This window comes from Podarcis gaigeae (genome assembly GCF_964106915.1).
Source record: "Podarcis gaigeae genome assembly, chromosome: 10".
Lineage (NCBI taxonomy): Eukaryota > Metazoa > Chordata > Lepidosauria > Squamata > Lacertidae > Podarcis > Podarcis gaigeae.
Genome location: NC_139686.1, coordinates 67,951,488 through 67,972,300, shown reverse-complemented (window position 1 = coordinate 67,972,300; position 20,813 = coordinate 67,951,488).

Genomic DNA, 20,813 nt, shown 5'->3' with positions numbered 1-20,813 from the left:
TGCTTTCGAACTGCTAGGTTGGCAGGAGCAGGGACCGAGCTCACCCCGTCACGGGGATTCGAACCGCCGACCTTCTGATCAGCAAGTCCTAGGCTCTGTGGTTTAACCCACAGCGCCACCCGCGTCCCTAAGGAATCCATAGGTATGTAGAAAAAAAAGAAATATCTGGGAAAAGCGATGGGTGACAAATTCAGTTCAGTTTGCATGAAAGGCTAACATCCAGTTTCCAAAACAGTATGTGAACCAAAACACCACTATCCTTCAGAATGTGCGTGCCTCTGAATTTTAGTGTCTTATCTGACAGCGCAGATAAGAGATCAATCAAAACAAAAATTCAAAAATGATTGGAATATATTTAAACAATATGTGAAAGATCATTATGGAGAATTAAATTTTGTGACTGGTTTAGAATAACTCTTGTAAGAAAAAATATTAAAATATAGTGGGGAAAATAGGTTACCAAATATATAGATGTGTTATAAGGGGCATTTAAAGTAAAATAGAGGACCTAAGTAAGAAGGGGAGGGAAGTCAAGTGTAAATGGAGTACAAATGAATCAAATGAATAAGTATATATTTCATTTTCTTTATTATGTTTTAGAATCACATGTTTAGTTACAGGAGAATTGAGATGTTACAACGTGATTTCGTGAATGTTTGTCAAAAGAAACCAATAAAGATGAATGGCAAAAAAGAAGAAGAATTTTACAGCGCCAAATAAAATATCCTCAGGTAAATATATTCGTGAGAACTACATACAAAATGCATCATAGTAGAGAAAGCTGCTTTGCCAAAAAATGTGCACGTGAGGGAAAAAATACAGAAATTCATATACTTGGGAGAAATTCACATTAGAATTTTCACGAGGACTTTGAAAAAAACAATCATAGCAAGCTGGTGTGGAAATGTGGGGAATCAGATTTAAGACTGGAAAAAATAGAAACTGAAATGGACAGATTTCACTGTCACCCATCCCTATTTAGACCCCAGAGCAGGAATGCTGCCACACTACAATTAGCCAAATTAGCAGCTCAGTCGGTGAAGCATGAGACTCCCAGGGTCGTAGGTTGGATGAAAGATTCCTGCATTGCAGGGGGTTGGACTAGATGACCCTCGTGGCCCCTTCCAATGCTGCAATGATTCTACACTGCAGGTGGAATAGTTCATTGTGGGCTCTCCAGTTAGATATCAAACGTGGTGGCAATGTGCAGGCGAGCAAGACGGTGAAACAGGACTTTCCATCAATATACAGAGAAAAGGGATTGTAATGGGATAAGGGGTTGCTTGTGTGTAAGCGCCAAAATGCCCCCAGTTGCGTAGTTGGTTTCAAACTCTCCCTAACCGGACAGCCATAATTTCGTGGCCGCCTTAATCACTGGCAGAATCCGTCAGTGGGCGTTTCCTGAACTTCTTCCAACATAAAAGGTCTTTGACAGAAAGTCTCCTCCTTGATTCCCTGCGCGACAGCTTTCTGCGCAGAGTGGGCGTTCCAAGGGGAGGTCCTGAGCTCTCACGGCTGGTCTCGCTGGAAGCGCCTCTGAGCCTTACCTCCGACGCTGTCTCCTCCTCCCCTCCTTCTTCAGCGGAAGCCCTCTTCCCCGACTGGTTCCCTCCTCAGCATCCGAGGGTATCCCAGCATCCGAGAGCCTCTCCACCACCCTGAGCTCCGATGGCAGTTCCCTGACAGGGATGCTGCATATTTGGGGCACTTCTTAGGTACTGAGAAAAATATTATATTGTATTTAAAAATTGGTATGTGTGTGTGTTTTAAATAACAACAACCCAACCCTATAAATGGTGTTCATGCACAAAATCCTCTTCTAGGAGTCGGGCAGATATACCGTATAAGACGCACCCGACCATAAGATGCACAAAGTTTTTAGAGGAGGAAAACAAGAAAAAAAAATCCGAATCTTTTATTTCTGTAGAGCCTCTTTTCAAAAGCTTGATTTTGCAAGTGAACAGGAGAAGCATTTTAACAGGCATTAGTGCTTGGATTTCATTCTCTCACAGAAAGCCCCAGAAAAAAATTGGGATCATCTGGCCATTTGGAGAGACAGAGGCACATGGTTTGGGCTGTGATGGAATCCAAGACTGACTGAAGAGGGAAAACAAGAATAATGTTCTTCTGTCTGTTTGTCAAGTTGCTCAGGGGGCTAAACAAGGGCTATCACACAACAACCTCACAACAACCCAGTGAGGTTAAGGTGGCCCTCTCTGCTCAGCACCTCTCCAGAGAAGCGGAGGAGAAACGGAGCCCCTTCCATTTCTCCTCCCGCTTCGCTGAAGAAGCGCTGCGCAGAGAGGGAGAGCTGCGCAGCGCCATTTGCTCCATAAGACGCACACACATTTCCCCTTACTTTTTAGGAGGAAGAAAAGTGCATCTTATGGAGCGAAAAATACGGTAGTTAAAAGCACCATGTGATGAAAACCAAGATCAGTTCCATGACGCCAGATCTAGGGGCAGGGGGACTGGCTGTACAGCTTGGTACACATCAAACTTGGACCTTTTCAGTCCAACATAGGCAAGGGAGGGCTGTCTCCCTGAGAGTCCTTGTAGGCCACATCCTTTATTCCAGAGATAGCCTGCTCTTTTCATCTTGGAATAACTCTTTTCTCCAAAAAGGGAGCCCAGGGTATGGAAGCATTTCATTCCGTAATAGTGTTGGCCCCAAAGCACAGCACCACATAGTTCCATAGAAAAATGTCCATTTCTATATTACATGGCCAAACATAAAAGCGGGCTTTTGTGCGTGAAATCAGGACTCCTAGCAACTCCGCCACACTTTTGATAGAGTCGCTGAGGAGAAATAACATTGGACTAACCGTAGCCTGGCCTCTGCTCTGTAGTAGTGGATGATCACAAAGCTGCTTTCTTAATTCATGGTCACATTTATTTTTACTGGCATAATCCTTGGGGTTGTTGTTTGAAACGCCAACACACACAAAAGGAAGCATCTCAACATTTCTCCAAGAATTCCGGGACCTTTGTGACCTTGTGTGTCATCCTATGAAATAGAGGAAAGAGCAAGCCTTTGATCACGTACCATTGGGACACGGCTCTTTCTGGCCTCATACATTCAGAGCACTGATGCTCTTGCCAAAAACTGTTTCCGCTGAGGGGATGAAACTATGAGTGGGCATTTGGCTGAGGAGTAAGTCTGGGATTAGACTTGTCTAACATCAAGGCATGTCTCAGGCATTCTGATTTCCTGCCACCGCTTTGAATCCTATGGATCTCAGATCTGAAACACTTGATCAGCATTGGTTGTGTGCCATAACTATGGTTGGGTGATACTTCAGAATGCAAGTGTGGGACCAGGGCTTTTTTTCAGCCGGAACTCAGTTCTGGCCCCTCTTAGGTGGACACCATTGCCATTCTAAGAGAACAAGGGAGGCATTCGTGGTGAATTCCAGAACCCCCTTTTCTAGAAAAATAGCCGTATCCTGACATGTTCCCTCGTGTGTGTGTGTGTGTGTGTGTGTGTGTGTGTGTTTAAGAAAAGACTACCTGCAAGTACAAAGTACCATATCAGGAATAAGCCTTTTTTTAAAAATGTGAAGGAGCCTTCAGACATTGAATTCTCCAACTGCGGTCTGAAGTGGTACAGTCCTATCAGTAGTGCAGTGAGTAGGGTGGCAGCAAACAAGAAGAAGTATATATATATATATATATATATATATATATATGCAGGTTTTGGTGTCCTCGGGTGTCTTCCCGTGTAAAAGTTGGGGTGTCTAGGCGACGTTTCGACGAGGTCTCACTCGTCATCTTCAGGCTGGTGCTTTCGGCTTCTTGTTACTGGAACAGAGCGGGATCTCAATGTTTGAGTTCCTATAAATACTGTAGAGGGGGTGTGGTGTCTAGCCTCCAATGTTCTGGGCAGAGAGGAAGTTCCCAGGCTAGTGTGCCTTTTCTTCTTTTGTTCCTTAATTACTTGAGAGATACCTTGAGTGATTTCTTGAGTGATATCCTGAGTACCACTTAGGTGGGTCATTAGGTGTGGATTAGTTGCTAAAGTCTTTGTGTCTTGACCTCTTGAACTTTGTGAAGAGTTTTCCTGAGAAGATGGCTGTATTGCACTTAGTTGTGCTTTGGCTTGGCTTCGTGTATAGGGGCGAGCTGTGGTTTTGTGGCTTGTGTCAGCCAGATCTGTGTAGGGATTGCAGGGGGGTGCAGCATCCGGAGGTGCCACCATGGATTGGCTACTGGATGGTGTCAGTAATTCATCTGTGGAGAGGGTCTGGGTTTGGGTCTGGTGTGGTTGATTGGTGTTGGCGTTCTGTGTGCCTCTGGATCTGGTGTCAGTTTTTGTGGGGAGGGCTAATTTCCAGATGTCTGGCAAGCGGGATGTGTCGTCACGCTTGTTCATGTTGTGAGGGTGTTTCTCTATCTCGATGGCTTCCATGATTATTCTCTTGTGGTGATGTTCCGTGTTAAAGAGCAATTTGGAATCTGCAAAATTAATTTCGTGTCCTGTTTCTTTCATGTGTTGGAAAAGAGAGGAAGTTTTTTCTTCTTTTTTGACGGCATTCTTGTGTTCTGCGATACGTGCATTTATTCGTCTGTTTGTTTGTCCAATGTACGTGGCTGGGCAGACTTTGCAGGGTATTTCATAGATCCCTTGGTTTTCCAACTGGATTTTATCCTTGGGGTTTCTGAGGATATTGGCTATTTTTTGGTTGGTGCAAAAGGCTGTTTTGATATTGTGTTTATGGAGGATTTTGCTAATTTTATCTGTAGTGCCCTTGATATAAGGAAGGAGGGCCATGCCATTGTTTTCTTCTGTGTCTTGGTTTTTGGGGGGTGTTTCCTTTTGGATTAGCTTCGTAATCCTGTTTTGCTGGTATCCATTGGCAATTAACACATTTGAGAGATTCTGTAACTCAGTTGTCAAGTGGTCTTTGTCAGCCAGGCGTTTGGTTCTGGAGATGAGAGTCTTGGCTACGGAGTTTATTTGTGCAGGGTGGTGGTGTGATTGTGCATGTAAGTAGCGGTTGGTGTGTGTTTTTTTCTGGTAGATAGTGTGTCCTAGGGAGCCATCAGGTTTTTTGTAGATTAGGACGTCAAGGAAGGGAAGTTGGTTGTTGGCTTCTATTTCCATAGTGAATTGTATTTTGGGGTGTAAGTTGTTGAGATGTGTGAGGAAGCTATCCAGTTTTTCCTTCCCGTGTGGCCAAATTACAAAGGTGTCGTCAAGACACAAAGACTTTAGCAACTAATCCACACCTAATGACCCACCTAAGTGGTACTCAGGATATCACTCAAGAAATCACTCAAGGTATCTCTCAAGTAATTAAGGAACAAAAGAAGAAAAGGCACACTAGCCTGGGAACTTCCTCTCTGCCCAGAACATTGGAGGCTAGACACCACACCCCCTCTACAGTATTTATAGGAACTCAAACATTGAGATCCCGCTCTGTTCCAGTAACAAGAAGCCGAAAGCACCAGCCTAAAGATGACGAGTGAGACCTCGTCGAAACGTCGCCTAGACACCCCAACTTTTACACGGGAAGACACCCGAGGACACCAAAACCTGCATTCCTGTACCCGTGAAAATCTACGAAAGCATATATATATATATATATATATATATATATATATATGGACAGACATTTAAATATGTTCTACTTTTAAAAGAAAGGAAGCAAATTTTGAAACAGTTACTACAATTTAATTGCATTTTTAATACTGTGCATCTCGCTATAGGCAGGAAACCTGACCACGTGTCAACCCAGTCTGCTGTTCAGGTGCTAAGCAGGCAATGTTAAAGACCCTATTCTCCTCTTTTATGGTTCTTTGTTGGAGCCAGCGTGATGTAGTGGTTAAGAGTGGTGGACTTGTAATCTGGTGAACCGGGTTCACTTCCCCACTCCTCCACATGCAGCTGCTGGGTGACCTTGGGCTAGTCACACTTCTCTGAAGTCTCTCAGTCTCACTCACCTCACAGAGTGTTTGTTGTGGGGGATAGGAGATTGTTAGCCGCTTTGAGACTCCTTAAGAGGAGTGAAAGGTGGGATATCAAGTCCAAACTCTTCTTCTTCCAAATTCTTCAGTGTAAAATTTGACACATGGTCATCACATCAGTTAGACCTCCAAATCAACTTCCATCGTGCAACCTCCATTTGCTGGTATGTGGTTGAATCCTGCCCCCAAATGCTCTGGGTTTAAATTTCAATTGCTACACCAGGCCCGTGCTGAGAGCAGCAGGGGCAGCCAAGGACACTTGCCCCGAGCCTAGGAGAGCTAAGCTGGCCAGGGGAGGAGGACGTTTTTGTTCAAGATTATTCTAACCAGACTTTTGCCCCGGACCTCAGACCAGCTCTGCACGGGCCTGGCTACACATGTGCAATCTGAAGTTTATGCCCTGTTAAAGTCTTGTAAAAACGCAGACTAAGACAGAACCCATGTTGCCAAGCTTGGCTGCTGCATGTGACCCTGTGTGTGATTTAGGTGAAATACTTCGTAAAAGTACTAGTCAGCTGTTGTCACGCTGTCCTATAAACTATGTATGATAATGCATTTTTTTTTACAAAGAAAGTGCAAATTGCATCAGATATATATGTGGGGAGGACTGGCAAATCCCCCTGTTTGGAAGGTGGTTTGCATTGGGAGGAAATATACCACTGGCAACTCCAAAGCATGAATTAGTTCCTTATCTGATTTCATCAGTTATCAGTTGCTCCATCCCTCTTAGCTTTGCACTTTAAAAAAACCCCTGGCCTTATCAGGGTTGCCATAGGTCCAGAATTTGAAACAGTGTCCCAGTGGAAATAGGTGAAATCCGGATATTCACTTTTGAAATATGGCAACCCTACCTTAAATGCAAAGGGAATGTTAACTGTAGTTTGGCCCTGATTTGTGACTCCATACCCTCCAAGTGTCCTGATTTTCCAGGGACAGTCCCGGAATTACAGAAGCTGTCCCGGTTTCTGATTCGATCCTGAAATGGCCCGGTATTTCTTTTTCCTGCCCTCCATGTCTTGGAGAACAATTAAAACTGGTGTGTGTGTTTGTGTAGGGGCAAAAATTGAGTCCTGTTTATCCTGAAAGTAAAATTCCTGCACCAAATGAAGGCTACAGTGAAGCTGGCATATAAAGCCTGTTATGTACTGAGTTGAATAGGATCCAAAATGCAGCAGTCTGATTGGTCCTAGAACAATGCAGCAGTATGATTGGTCTGCAGGAGCCACCCAATCCATCTCCAGGTGGAAGTGAATCCACAACCTGATTGGCCTACAGGAGAATCCTGGAATTAGCCAATCACGTGCAGCCCATTGTGTAAATAATGTATATAAAGCAGATATTGTGGGGGAACTTACATTCCTCCTCACCACTATGAGCTGAATAAAGAGCATGAAATCCACTCTCGACTCCAAGTATATTTTTGAAGGGAAAGGTAGGGGTAGAGAAGAAATTCTGTTCAAAGGTGAAACTTCCCAAATTCATACTTTTTGGAACACTGTGCAAACCAAAGCACAGCCACCTTTACGAAATGTGCACTTCTCCAAATTGTTGCAACACAGTTTACCAGCCAATAATGTTAACAAAAATGCATCTGTTGCTGTGAAGTGTGAAGATAAATGCATATATGGGTGAAAGTAATCTGCAGAAATGCATTAGGAAATGCATTAGGAAACTGCTTCCAGAAATGTGCGAAATCAAGTTAAAACTGAATAAAAAAAGTTTCATCATGAGAAATTTGCACAAAAATACTGATTAATTTTCATGACATTTCTTTTTTAAAAAAAATATATTTAAAAAAATAGCAAATTGTTGCAGAAATATGAAGAAGTGGATTTAAGATTGGGAGAAGCAGAAGCTCGAAGAACCGAAATGGCTAGATTTGTCTATCCCTAGATCTAAGTAAATGTTGTGTGAGCTTCCGGGGAAGGAAACAGTCCACAATCTGCATCTGAAAAGGTGAGAGTTGTTGTGTGTGGCATTGCAGCGTGTTGCCATTCAAGAAACGCAAGTCCAAACTCCCCTGGGCCTGTAATACTACTGACTGCATAGATCCTTGGAAGCAAGCCAGTTCTAAGTGGAAGGAACATTATCGAAGATTGCGTAGTATCTGACAGTACATAGCCGAGCAATCTTTTTATTAGCTAGACAAAAGTTAATAAACTTTTAATACTGATATACTTTGATACACTGAGCAATACTTTCCAAGATAATCTGCCAACTCCTTCCCTCCCTTCCCTGTCTATTTACCAGCTGCTTTCTGCATAGTAATCAGTTGTTTGCTTTTTGTCGGGACATATCTAAGTATCTTTCTCCCAAGGTTGTAGGATAATCACATTTCCCAGCACTGAGTACAATACTTTTGGGGGGAATTTGTTTTCCCTCTCAGTTACCAGAACTGTGTGGAGCTGTGTGGAATACAGTTGCATTATAATGGGACAAAAATTGCAAGAAAAGTGAGTTCTTTGTGCAGAGCAAGTGTGCTTCTCCTCATAGGCACTAGCCAATAGATGCCCATGACAATCACATAGCAGAGACGGCAAGATGGGACAGCAGCGTTCAGCTGACTTCTGGTCACTTGTGTTGTTGCTGCATACCAGGATGGAGAAAGGAAGGGGTGAGGTAAATCTGACACGCCCACCAGTGCGTTTGCACTGTGCCAACCAACTGGCCTTCCCTTCATCCCAGTATGCGGCAGTGATGCAGGTGATCAGAGACCAGGTGAGTGACACTCCCACCTATAAAGTGCAAAAGAGAAGGGGTTCCTTTGGGCTAAGAAAATGGGGTAAAAGATTAGTAAGTATATAAAATTGTAAAGCTGTTTACCCCCCTCTGTGACAAACTATTGGAGTTTGGGTGGAAATGTTGGGTTTTTTGCTGGGGAAATGTGGTTTCTCTGTAACAAGGTGTGTTAGAAGACCATTGTACTCCTTGCAACTATTAAATGTTGGAAATCAGCAAGCATGGTTTCCTTAGCAAATCCAGCATTTACCTAGGTAAATTTAAGGCATTATTTAAATTTATGTGCCAATAGGCCACAGTTGATGATTCACAATAAATAGCATTTTTCTAGAGCCTTAAGAATGGTCACAACATTTTCTTTAGCACTTTTCATGGAATGATCTCAAGGTGATTGGCTTTCCTTTGCAGCAGGAGACGTAATAAGGATGGTCGCTGACTGGGGTGTGTGAATAAACGAAGTAAGAAATAACTCACACTCACATTAGGCTTGACTCAAAGATATACCAGCAGGACAGCCAATTCATTTTGATATAGTTGCCTTTTTTGTGGATCTTCTCCCTAGGAACCCATATAAAGAAAGGTTTTTAGATGATCATGATGATTGCCCCATGGCACCCAGCATTCTGTACCCTCCGGCACTGCTCTAAATCCAAAACTGGAACACTCCCCACATTAACCGATCTGGACCCTGAGATCATCATCTGAGGCCCTTCTTTGTGTGCCTCCTCCACAGAAGTCGGGAGGGTGGCAACACAATGTGGTACTCCCCATTTCTGGAATGCTCTCCCACTGGAAGCTTGCCTGGCGCCTTCATTACAGCTCTTCAGGCACCAGATGAAAACATTTCTCTTTTTTTAAAAATAATTTTTTATTAAGATTTTCAAGGTTACAAAAAAGAATAAAAAAGACAATCAAAGAGGGGGAAAAAACCATACATAAAAAAATCATCAAAAAACAGAAAAAAGAGAAAAGAAATAAAGAACAAATCAAACCTTTAACTCACTTACTTACATTCACTTATTTCCTTGACTTCCTCACACCTCCCATTTTTGTATTCTAAATCAATTTAGGTATTCCAGCAAATCCTTCCAACTTTGTTTTTATCCTACTAATTTATCTTATCATATTATAATTCCCCTCTTTGTATTCTAATTCATATAAATATTTCAACAAATCCTTCATCTTAATTTTATCCTTATATCTTATCTTAATATGCTATAATTTTCCATTCTTTCTTTCACCAAATAACCATCCACTTTTACTTTATTTATCTTATTTCTCATTAAAACATATATCTGTACTTATTCTTGAAACATTTCCCCTAGGGTCAAAGAAAGATTCAATTCCACGATTTCCCCATCTCTCTTTAAAGGAAAACAAAACAAATTGTATTATATACACTTTAAATTCCCAATTTTCATCTACCAGATCCCCTCCCCGGTTTCGGCCCCTAGCAATAGTTCCATCAATCTCAGAAAGCCATCAACCCGGAGATCTTAAATCCGAGGCTCTTAAGTCTCTTTCATGTCCCCTCTGCCGGTCTTTTTGATAGTCTTTGGTGTTGAAAACCAGATCTCGGGAAAGCTCCAACCCAACGGTATTCATATTCCCTCCTGCCGAACTTCCATAGTTAAAGATAGGGCCTATAAGATATTCCAAATCTTGTTTCACACTCTTTTCGAATCCAAAGGCCCCCGAAGCTCCAAGCTCCACCTGGCTCAGATTTATATCCCAAAGGTCATTTGATCTCCACATAGGATGATCTCTCCATCTTTCATTTTCTAGACCGAGCCAGGCTTCCACAGATGAAAACATTTCTCTATCACCTGGCCATGCTACGTCCTTTCAGATGTGTTTGTGGGACGGGGGTTATTGGCTTGCTTTTGTTTTATCATCTATTTTGTGTTCTCATTTTTATGTTGTGAGTTGCCCGATGTCAGTGACTGGGCAGAGGAGGAATGGTGGAAATGGCCCATCCTGACACTTCCAGGGACGAGGAAGAGGAAGACAGTACAGTGGTACCTCGGGTTACATACGCTTCAGGTTACATACGCTTCAGGTTACAGACTTTGCTAACCCAGAAATACTACCTCCAGTTAAGAACTTTGCTTCTGGATGAGAACGCCACTTCCGACATAAGGAGGAGGTGATGTTGCGGGCTCACGCCCCCAACAATCGCGCAGGGCTGGTTGCAGCCCCGCGCGACCAGAGGAATCCTTGGGATGCGTCAGCCCCGGAGCCAGCCAATCAGCTGGCTCCGGGGGTGTGGCCTGGGTCATTTAAGGCTGGCGCGGCCGCGGGATCTCCCCTTTTCGCCCGTACTGCAGATTTGGTTTCCCACCCACCAACCCACCCTTTAGGTTTTCCTTCTGACATTGCTATGGACTTCGGTTGGTCGCCGTTAAGGGGCCTGGTAGGGTTTTTATCCACTTGGCGAATTGGCACTGGCCATTTGGTTTTTCGCCCACCTCGTAGCAAATCGTCACAACATCTTTTGGTTATGGCAGTTAGGCATTGGTAGGGGTATCATTATGTAAATGTGTTGGGGGGGAGGAGCGCCATCACCTCCCCCAAATATTTAAGGGTACAGTGGTGCCTCACAAGACGAAATTAATCCGTTCCGTGAGGCTCTTCGTATAGCGTTTTTTTCGTCTTGCGAAGCAAGCCCATTGACAGCTTAGCGGATTAGCGCTATTAGCGGTTTAGTGGCTTTTAGCGATCAGCTGTTAAGCGGCTTATCAGCGGATCAGCTGATAAGCGGCTTAGTGGCTTAGGAAAAGGGGGAAAGGGGGGGAAAACCCGCAGGAACTCGCAAGACATTTTCGTCTTGCGAAGCAAGCCTATAGGGAAATTCGTTTTGCGAAGCACCTCCAAAATGGAAAACCCTTTCGTCTAGCGGGTTTTCCGTCTTGCGAGGCGTTCATCTTGCGGGGCACCACTGTAATCCAGTAAAGGATTCCAGGGGGCGTTGCCTCGTCCGAAACCTATGGAGGCCAGGGCTTAAAGCACCCCCCCGAGCGGTGGCCCCTGGGGGAGTTCCTAGAGATGTGCATCCCAGGGCTCCCCCTGCTGGTGTTAACCCTTTCCGGTTTTCATGCTAACAGGCTGAAGCCGGATAGTCTGATAGGACCAATGCCTAAGCCAATACCGCTCTTACCTGCAACCAATAAAGTTGTGGCCAATTTTTTGCCCATTAACCTTAATCAATGGTGTTCTGTGTCTTTATTTATTCCAATTGGGGGGAGGCGGGAATCGCCACGCAACAGAAATCGTGCTCTTTTATTTCATTTTTTAAAAACTGATTTTTTTTTGCGGGTAGGAAAGTGACACAGAAATACACTGCAAAGTACAGTGGTACCTTGGGTTACATACGCTTCAGGTTACATATGCTTCAGGTTACAGACTCTGCTAACCCAGAAACAGTGCTTCAGGTTAAGAACTTTGCTTCAGGATGAGAACATAAATCGTGCTCTGGCAGCGCGGTGGCAGCAGGAGGCCCTATTAGCTAAAGTGGTGCTTCAGGTTAAGAACTGTTTCAGGTTAAGAACGGACCTCCAGAACGAATTAAGTACTTAACCCGAGGTACCACTGAATAGATTTACATCAGTGGTTTGCGGGAGGTTATAGCTCAGAGGCAGATAAGGGGAAAAGTTGGAAAATAATAGGAGAGGAGGAGGAGGAGGACGAAGAGGAGGCAGAACCGGAGCGGCAGCTGGCTGACACATTGTCATTATAAAGCATTCCACACCTTCCGTCTCCCAGAACCCAGTGAGCCTCAAAAGTAGGACAGCAAAGAGCTCAAAGACAGAGGGCACATAGCAGCACCCGTAGAAGTGACGAATGAGGAAGTGGGAGAGACGGGGTGTGTGTGTGAAGATTCACTCAAGACAATGCCACTATCCAAGAGGCTGGGTTTTATAGCCTCTCTCTGTAAATACTGAAATAAAAAAGGACAGTAAGAAACTTTTCCTTGTCTGTATACTTTCCTGGGCGACCAGCCGGGAACCACTGACAGCATCCTGACACCCTTTCACCTTCAGATGGAGGGCAGTATACAAATTTAATAAATAAAAATAAATAGAAGAATAACATACAAGTAGAAAAATATATAAATGGTGTGAGAACAGTAGACACGCCGTCGGCATTCCTGGAAACTCCATTAGTGGCTACTAATCAGATATTGTGCCAACCTTGATGGTACTATGCCACCCACAAATGGGCCAATAGAAGCACAATATCACCATGCATACATCCTGTTAGATGGTGCAATTGCGCCCTCACTCCATTCAGTACTGGTGTATTATATTGGGATTTAAGTAATGCCGACTTTTCTCAACAGATTCAGTGGACCCAAATGACTAAAGGCGACCCTCTCAAGCCACCTTCAAGATTCTTCCTGGCGCCACCATATCTTGACTGGCCGTGCTGTGCACCTCCTGAACTGCTTTTGCTTGGGCTGGGATGTTTTCTGGAACTGTGATAATGCCTCTTGCTTGCCTAGATGGCCAAGTCATGTGTTTGTCTGTGTGGAAACTTCTGATGGAGCCTACTGTGCAAATGTAAGAACCTCCTCCATTGCTCCACTCCCTCTTGGCCTCTAGCCTTGGCCATTCTGATCCTCTGGACCTGCTCGTGTTGCTCCCAGAAGGTTGCACGAGGGAATGTGGCCCATAAGCTGGGTGGAAAAAACAAATCTACCCCTGAGTTCGAAGGTGTTTCTTCAGTGACTTGTGACAGCTGCTCTTTCCTGGGCGCATACACCTGGCCTATGAAGGTGCACGTAGAGAAAAACAAGTTGGGCCTTGGATTGCAGCTGGGGGGGGGACGGGGACGGTTCTTTTTTGCCAGGGAGGGAGAAGAAGTGGATTGCTGCTGGATTTCAATATTTGCCTGCTCCTCCATGTTCAATGGCTGTAGTTGTAAATAAACACATATTACACCTGGAGTCTTTCTTTCCAAGGCAACGGACCCTGTGGCAGCTGTTTCTGGATCTTCCTACCGATTGGGTAAGCAGGGAGCCAGATTTAATATAATATACTCTAATAACAGAAGTTGTTTACAGGAGAAGACCCTCTGTTGCATTATGCGTACATGGAGAATGTGGCTTCTGTTTGGTTCCTGAATTCCCACCTGCCTTTTCCAGCCCGCTGGTTCCTCCCACGCAATTGTCTCATCCAAAGAAGGCCTGTGCGTCCCACTTGCAAAGATCAAGTCAGGCTGCCCCAAAACTTTCCATTCCTCTCCCATCCCACGCTGCCATTAATATGTCACGTAATGATGCTCTTGGTGGCTGCGGAAAGCTGGTTGAAGGTAGGCACCGTGGTGCAACTTAAGCACAGAGCGGCCGCGATCCTGCCTGCCGAGAGATAATCATTAACATCGGTTCCCTGGTAAACCTTGCAAGCGTGTTACTGTAGCACGGCTTGCAAGGTTAACAGCAGCTATTATGTTTGTGACCCTTCCCGCTTATTGTTTGGGTGAAAGGAATGTCCCTCGATGGCTACATTCCAGTGGATTCCTGAACAATGCCTTGCCTTTCACTTCAAGATCAGCTCAGGTTCAAAGGGAGAAGAAACAGGAAAAGAAAGGCAGACGACACTGTGTAGGAATTCAGTTGTACCCTCACTATGGACTATGCTAGATAGAATGTGTTAATATTAGTAGCATTATTCTCTGGGCTCCTTCAGATGACTTGTTTATTAAGCATTCTTCCTGCTTCATTTGCACAAACCTTATACAGAGGTTAGACCATGTTGTTGTTTAGTCGTTTAGTTGTGTCCAGCTCTTCGTGACCCCATGGACCAGAGCACGCCAGGCACTCCTGTCTTCCACTGCCTCCCGCAGTTTGGTCAAACTCATGTTAGCTTTGAGAACACTGTCCAACCATCTTGTCCTCTGTCATCCCCTTCTCCTTGTGCCCTCCATCTTTCCCAACATCAGGGTCTTTTGTGCAGGGCCACCCAAGACAGACAGGTCATAGTGGAGAGTTTTGACTAAACATGACCCACCCGGAGCAGGAACTGGCAAGTCACTCCAGTATCCCTGCCAAGAAAACTCCATGGACAAAAAAAACAACAGGTTAGACCATGCCCAGGCCTTCTTGAGCATTTGTTTGGATTTGTCTGATGACAATGAGCATCCGTCCTGGGGTGTTCATTCATCTTCCTGTTAATCGTTTGCTCTGTCCATACTTTGCAGTGTATTTCTGTGTCACTTTCCTACCTGCAAAAAAATCAATTTTTAAAAAATGGAATAAAATAAAATAAAATATGGATTTGATCCACTAGGGCAACAGAGCGCTTTAATCCACTCCAGTTGTGTGAACTCAGCTTCCCAGCATTAGCTTGAATTCCTCCCATAAAATATTGACCATTTAGTGGTGGCCAGTGGGTATTGCCCAGTTTTTGTCTAAGTGGGCTTGATCACAATGTGGGATAAATATGTCAGAAGTGAGTGTCAGAAGTGAGCCAGCAGTGAATCACACCATGCAAGTTGGAATTAACTCTTTATTAGGAAACACATGAGTGACACAGAAGCATCAGGCCGAATGAGCAGAGCAACTCATCTCTGGTAGGTCTTGCCCTCAAAAAGCAGTTGCTGAGACTGAAGGTCCCTGCCTTCCCACAGCTGCCTAAGTCTCCTCGTCTGCAGGGGTTTCCCCCCAAGAAATCGGATACTGTGTCTGCACACAGCTAATCTCTCCTCCATCCTTTTCATGCCTCTTCTGGTTCTGGGAAACAAAGGGAGAGGGGAGCTTATCCCAGCAGTAAGGGGAGACACCTGTGAATCTTCACCAGCCTGACTCATCTCTGCCTCTTGGTCTCTCTCCTCCCACCCTCCTTGCTTAAGCTTCTGCCTCTGATTCTGAACTTCTCTCTGCCACACACTCTCCCAGCTCACTTAAGCCCTGTTACCTCTTCAGCTTCCAACACCTCCACTTCCCAGTCTTCTCCCTCTGACCTCTCATTGTTGTCCCACTCCCAGGGCTCTGAGCCTTCTTCTTCCCTGGTTGGTTCCCCAGCTGGTTCCTTCCATCATTCCTCTGCGTCCAATCAGTCCATGACATTAATTATGTAAGGAATCCCTTATATGATTGCTTTAGCATGGCCCAAACTACTTATGACATGGTTTTCACAACAGAGTATTTAGATTGTTCAAGCCACTTACGTTGAGAGAGATCAGAAAGAGGCAGCTGGTGGCGGCACATGATGGTGTTTAAGCCTTTCCTGTCCCTGTTTCCCTAATTACCCTGCAAACGGTTTCCCCTCCTGGCTTTTGAGTGTGGGAAAACATAATTTTAAAATCCCACAAGAGGAGGAGAAAGCTGCTGAGGGGAGGATGCGATTTGGAGCAAGGAAGCCACAGTTGTATTAAGTTATATGCTCCCCTGAATGCTTTCTGCCCCTGAAATGGTTGTTTGCAGGCCCGTCTTACCCTTAAAGGCTAGTGGCGTGGGGCATCGGGGCGCCAGGTTCTGGAGGGCGCCAGGCAAGAGTCTGGGGAACACCGAACGAGCGTGCTGAGTGAGCGAGGGTGTATGCGTCGCTCCTGCCGAGTCTCGGCTCAGTTTTTCCCATTTTAGCCTGCAGGCGCCGAATTCTGTGGGGCGCCTTGCTCGGTGTGCTGCCTACCCACCATGGCACAAAGCAACCAGCTGAGCCGGGAGGTGCTGCATCCAGCCTCTGCCTCTTCCAGCTGCTGCCCGCATCCTCCAGCCCTAAAAAAAGGTCAACAACTGTGGGAAGGGAGAGTGCCAGAGGGATCTTTGCACCACACCACAGCACCGGATATGCTTAAGACGGTCCTGGATGTTTGTCCTCTAAAGGGGCTGTGGGCTATAATTACATGTAGAAGAAGAAGAAGAGTTTGGATTTGATATCCCGCTTTATCACTACCCTAAGGAGTCTCAACTTGGCTAACATTCTCCTTTCCCTTCCTCCCCCACAACAAACACTCAGAGAAGTGTGACTGGCCCAAGGTCACCCAGCAGCTGCATGTGGAGGAGTGGGGAAGCGAACCCAGTTCACCAGATTACGAGTCTACCGCTCTTAACCACTACACCACACTGGCTCTCACGTAGGTAGTTTGAGTCTTCGCCCACGAAGGGTGCCCAAAGGTGGGTTGAATAGTGGGGTTGGCAAATGTAGGTGAATCTGTAAAGTGGCTAAAGCAATTGCACAAACATTTCATCAGCGCATGCCAATGTTTGCACAGGTCAACTCAGCCTCTACTCTTACATGCCAATTTGGCCTACACAAACCACTCAAGGATGGGTGTGTATCTGTGGTGGAACGAATTATAAACCTGAGGCTATGCAGAAGGATGGAAGTGGAATTATACCAGGAGAGCTAGCTCTTAAAATCTAATTTAGGAGCAGCAGAGTTGAAAAGTCATTTATATCCATACCGTTCCCACTGTTGTTACACTAAAATCCTGTATGCACTGTTCTATGAAAGGTATGTTTATGACTCAACAGCAGTGATTCGGCATCATAAAGTCTGACTCAGCACTGGCCCAAAACTCAACGCATCAAGCATTCTCATCCTCCTATACGCAGATGATATGATTTTGCTTTCACGGACAAGAATTGGTTTAAAGCGATTGTTAAACTCCTGTATTCATCTACACCAGTTTAACAAGAAGGTACAGCAACTCGGGCTGTCAGTGGAACTTTTACAAGCGATGTCCCTACCATCTGCCAAGGCTATAATAAAAACAACGTTGTGGGATGTTGAACGCCGAGAACTAACAGTAGTAGCAGATAAAACATGTTCCCCTCTTTATTTTCAACTTTCCTGGGCACATGAAACCCTTACACATGTGGTTCTTAATTGTAAACTATATGCTGATCTCTGTCAGCAATTTCTAAATCAACTCTGTATTCCCAAAAGGAAACCAGAGTTGGAGGTCATACATTTTCTATTACTGGAGAATGATCAGGAGCTCACCAAATTAGTGGCTAAATATATCTATTTGGGTTTTTGTCGTCAAAATACACTGCAGACGTCTGATCTCCCTGGAGACCTAGAGATGTGACAATAGACTGCTCTGCCTCCTTTCTTTTAGCAAATGTTTTGTGCCTCTGGGGAGGTGGTGATTCTGTATTGATTTCTTTTGGATGTTTGTATGTGATGCCAATAAAAGGTTTGATGATGATGTAAGAGGATGCTTGATCCAAAAATCACAGGTGCATTTGAAAACATTTCAGCGATCGCTTGGGAATCTGGATTACTACCATTCAGAGTTTACCATGATGCAAGTGGGTTGTCTAGGGCAGTGTTTCCCAACCTTGAGACTCCAGCTGTTTTTGAACTACAGTGGTGCCTCGCAAGACGAAAATAATCCGTTCCGCGAGTCTCTTCGTCTAGCGGTTTTTTTGTCTTGCAAAGCAACCCTATTAGCGGCTTAGTGGATTAGCGCTATTAGCGGTTTAATGGCTTAGCGGCTATTAAAGGCTATTAGAGGCTTAGCGGCTAAAAGGCTATTAGAGGCTTAGCGGCTTAGAAAAAGGGGGGGGGAGTGAAAAAAATCGCAAGACTCGCAAGACGTTTTCGTCTTGCGAAGCAAAGCCCATAGGGAAATTCGTCTTGCGAAGTGCATCAAAAAATGGAAAACCCTTTCGTCTAGCGGGTTTTTCATCTTGCGAGGCATTCGTCTTGCGGGGCACCACTGTACAATTCCCATCATCCCTGACCACTGGTCTTGCTAGCTAGGGATGATGGGAGTTGTAGTCCAAAAACAGCTGGAGACCCAATGTTGGGAAACACTGGTCTAGGGAACAGTCCACCTCTGTGTCACCGGATATCTGAAGTGCTGCATCACTGCCAGTCAAGCGAGGAGCCAGTCCTATTTGGGAGACACCAAGGGATAGACCTGACAGTGGGCACAAATAACTGTTTAGTTTGTCTCTGGGGTCTCAAGGCTAAGGACTTATTAGGGTTCTAAACAGAGAAGTGTTAGCAATGTGCACTCGTGCCACGTACATCGTGAAGCCAGGCTGTTCTGTGTATAGAGCCTTTTCTCTCTAGTTTCCTATCGCCAAAGTTCTTCCTTGGGAGCATTAAGTGTGCATGACATGGGGCTAAGGAAATATAGTCTCGTGGAGACTTGCAGTCTCTCTCTCTCTCGGAGGGTACACTGGGTTTTGGTGTTGAGTTATACCATATCCTATTAAAGGTTGGTAGTGTAGAATTGGGGGATGCGGGTGGCGCTGTGGGTAAAACCTCAGCGCCTAGGACTTGCCGATCACATGGTCGGCGGTTCGAATCCCCGCGCCGGGGTGCGCTCCCGTCATTCGGTCCCAGCGCCTGTCAACCTAGCAGTTCGAAAGCACCTCCAGGTGCAAGTAGATAAATAGGGACCGCTTACCAGCGGGAAGGTAAACGGCGTTCCGTGTGCTGCGCTGGCTCGCCAGATGCAGCTTGTCACGCTGGCCACGTGACCCGGAAGTTTCTGCGGACAGCGCTGGCTCCCGGCCTCTTAAGCGAGATGGGCGCGCAACCCTAGAGTCTGGCAAGACTGGCCCGAACAGGCAGGGGTACCTTTACCTTTTTACCTTTAGTGTAGAATTGAGTGGCAAAATTGCTGACTCAGGTGAGGCAATCTGAATGCATAGCATTGATTCTTGCATAACTGTACTGTCTACCAATTCATTTCTGGCTTCAGTTCGAAGTACTGGTTTTAACCTATAAAGCCTTATGCCAGAACTGAGTCAGGATTAATTCTTGATTAATAAAGTGTCTTCATGAACTACTGGAATCAATAGGGTTGCCATCCTGATATCCTGCCGACTACTAAATCGCAGCAGTCTAATTTGTCTCTGGCTATTAAAAGGAGAACAAGGGAACAGTAACAATATTGGAAATTGGCATATGCTGCCACCTTATGGAAGACACTGTCATGTTGAGATAACTAAAAGATGAGTACCGGAAAATTTATTTCGCTCTTTGAGGAGAGTTCCATGTATGAAAAGGCAGATATTTTCAGGTCCCTTACAAAATCACATTTGTTGTATTCATGATAATTTTAACCCCCTTGCTTTTTATACGGAGTGGTTCATTTGGAGTTTTGAATTGTGTGGTTGGTAATATGCTATGATATGAGGACTGCTTATCCTTTAGTTTCTGCTCTCAGTTTGATGTGTTAATTTTAACCTATAAAGCTTTATGTTCAGGACCTCAATCCCACAAGGGCTGCCTTTCCTCATACGAACCTACTTGGACACTGTGGACTAATCCACGCTTGTCATTTAAACGTTATAAATGCGTTATTAGAAGGTGACATCAGACAGCTCTGCAACGAGCCAGCGACAATGGGAAACTCTTTTTAAACTTTATATAACTTTTTTTTAAAAAAAGTTTAGCAGATCAATGTAGATCCAGCCTCTGTTTGTTATCAGAGGTCCTTCTCAGTGTGCCTTCTCTAAGGGCGGTGCAGAGGGTGGCAACATGAGAATGGGCCATCTCAGAGGTGGCTTTCCAGTATGCCCGATACCATCATTGTTTGCTTTAAGCTGCCAGGCTAAAATATTTCTATTTATTCAGGTATTTGACTGTGAATTGGGAGTACAGTGTTTGGTGTGTTTTCCCTCGTACCTTAAGTGGTCAGTTAATCATTGGAAGCCGTGTTTACTAGGAAGTTATTACTCGCACAGTACCATAGCGGTCAACTTTTCCCTTTTCTTGCGAGGAATCCTATTCGGAATAAGGGAATGTCCCTTTAAAAAAAGGGGGGGAAAGTTGACAGCTATGCAGTATGTGCAGTAAAACTTTCTTCCTGAAGAAAGGGTTGCAGCAGATTGTAATTAGTAACTTGCCCAGGGACCCTAGCTTGTTTCCTGCTGCTGGGCGCAAGCATATGACTAATACACGTGTCAACCTCGACTCGCTTTTCCACAAGTGACTAATACACGTGTCAACCTCGACTCGCTTTTGTTTTCTTCCCGCTGCCAACAAGCTAACACGGCTTTCCGTCTTGAAATGTGAGTGCAGACCTTGGGAGATTCCTGCATGGCAGGGGGTTGGGATGGGTTCCTCTGCAGCGCAGCACCCCCTTCTCTTCCTCCACCGCTAAGCAACGGAAAAGGGCGAGGCGGGAGTTTCATTCGT